Source organism: Palaemon carinicauda, chromosome 26, assembly GCF_036898095.1.
Source record: "Palaemon carinicauda isolate YSFRI2023 chromosome 26, ASM3689809v2, whole genome shotgun sequence".
NCBI lineage: Eukaryota > Metazoa > Arthropoda > Malacostraca > Decapoda > Palaemonidae > Palaemon > Palaemon carinicauda.
This window is the reverse complement of record NC_090750.1, coordinates 3,071,102-3,073,482: the sequence shown is the minus strand read 5'-3', so window position 1 is coordinate 3,073,482 and position 2,381 is coordinate 3,071,102. Positions and strand designations below refer to the sequence as shown.

General features: G+C 33.2%; 1 pseudogene; it reads right to left on the bottom strand.

Moving 5' to 3' along the window:
- Positions 1-1,643: 1,643 nt before the first annotated feature.
- LOC137619453 (organic cation transporter protein-like) overlaps positions 1,644-2,381 on the bottom strand; it is a 19,462-nt pseudogene continuing 18,724 nt past the window's right edge.

Genomic DNA, 2,381 nt, shown 5'->3' with positions numbered 1-2,381 from the left:
CCTTTCGGTAGACTAAAATTATACGAGATGTTTGCTCAGACAGCATCTATAACGTTTAAAAGGCTTCCAGAAGTTTAAATTACTGCCAGATCTTAGCTCAAAATATCTTTAATGTTAAAACGCTTCCAAAAGACTAAAATTACTGCCGGATCTGTGCTCAAAATATTTTTAATGTTAAAACGCTTCCAAAAGACTAAAATTACTGCCGGATTTTTGCTCAGACAGCATATATTTCATATAAAATGCTTCCAGAAGACTAAAATGGCTGCCAGATCTTCGCTTAAACAGTTTGATTCCATCTCTCCCGAAGAGTTCTTACCATTCAGATCTTTATATTATATCTTTATTATTATCATTATTATTACTTGCTAAGCTACAACCCTAATTGGAAAAGCAGGATTCCATAAGCCCAGGGGCCCCAACAGAGAAAATAGCCCAGTGAGGTAAAAAAAAAACCATAAATAAAATATTTTAAGAAGAGTAACAACTTTAAAATAGATATTTCTTATATAAACTAAAACAAACTTTATCAAAACAAGATGAAGAGAAATTACATAGACTGGTGTGCCCAAGTGTACCCCCAAGCAAGAGAACTCTAATCCGAAACAGTGGAAGACCATGGTAGAGAGGCTATGGCACTACCCCAGACTAGAAAACAATAGTTTGATTTTAGAGTGTCTTCCTTGAAGAGCTGCTTACCATAGCTAAAGAGTTTCTCTACCCTTACCAAGAGGAAAGTACCCATTGAACAATTACAATGCAGTAGTTTACACCTTCAGCGAAGACGAATTGTTTGGTAATCTCAGTGTTGTCAGCTGTATGAGGACAGGGGAGAATCTGTAAAGAATAGGCCGGACTATTCGATGAATGTAGAGGCAAAGGGAAAATAAGCCATGACCATTGAGAGGGATGCAATGTAGTACTATCTGGCCAGTCAAAGGACCTCATAACTCTCTAGTGGTAGTATCTCAATGGGTGGCTGGTGCCCTGGTGAACCTATTACCTATTCTATCCGGCACTGAATTCCATGAGAGGTCTTTAAGTATGCATCTCAGAAAAAAAAAGATTTTCACAAGAGTTTCTTGGGATTGCGCAGAATCCTTTGATTACTTAACTCACTTTTCACATATATGATGTCTTTTCTTCTCATTTTCAGGTAAAATAAAAAATCTACAACTGATATAACCTAGCTTCAGCCTTTCTCTTTTATTGGAAATCGAATATGAAATAAATATCAATAACTGATATCATTTAAGCTTCTATATTCTTTTTTGATTGGCTGGTGCATGTAAAGTAAATATCAACAACTGATATCACTGAAGCTTTTATCTTACCTTTTCGCTTGCTAAAGCATTTTATATACCGATTCAAAAGTGATATAATCGAAGATTGTATTCTTTTTCAACTGGTGTATGATGTTTATACAATAAGCAACAGATGTTATACCACTGAAGTGTTATAATGTCCTCCAATGATATGATCATTTTGAAATAAATTCAGCCAGCTGATGACGATGAACTTTCTATCTTTCTTACTGATTGGCTGATAGATTATGATTAAATATCCAGATCTGATATCAATGAAGCAATAGTTGTAAAAATCCGCAGCTGATATCACTAGATTCTATACTGCTTCCGGATTGGCTAATACCTTTGACGTAAGTATCCACATCTGATATCATTGAGTTTTTCATATTCATCCTTAACTGACTGAAACATTGAAATATAAAAACTCATTTCATAACATCAAATATTCTAATTTCGAATTGACTAGTGAATTCAAAACAAAAATTCAAAGTTGATCAATATTTCTACCTTACTTTTTCAATTGACTGAGGCATACGAAAAAAAGAACAATTGCTGTTATCTCTGAAGCTATTGTCTTTATTTTTTGATTGGCTAGTGTTGTTGATAAAAAAGATTCACAGCTCATATACCCATGCTTTTAAATTTCTACTTAATTAGCTGGTGTATTTAGAATAAAAATCCATTGCTAATATTAATGAACCATTTGGCTTTCTTTTTGATTGGCTAATGTAATTGGAATAAAGATCCCAACCAGATATCAGTGCAGCTTCTATCTTGCTTTTTCATTGGCTGGTGTTTTCGTAATAAAAATCCACATTTGTAGTCATTGAAGGGCCTATATTTCTTCTTAATTGGCTGAATGCAATATATATATAAAAAAAACTACAGCTGATATCCTGAAAGCATTCATCTTACTTATGATTGACTGATGCCTTTGAAATAAATACTTACAGTAATATTTTGATTCATGATTATCCTATGAATTTGAAATGAAGATCCACACTTGATTTCTTTGCAGGGTTAAAATTGATTCTTAATAAAGTAATGCATTTGAAATAAAAATCTAATGACATT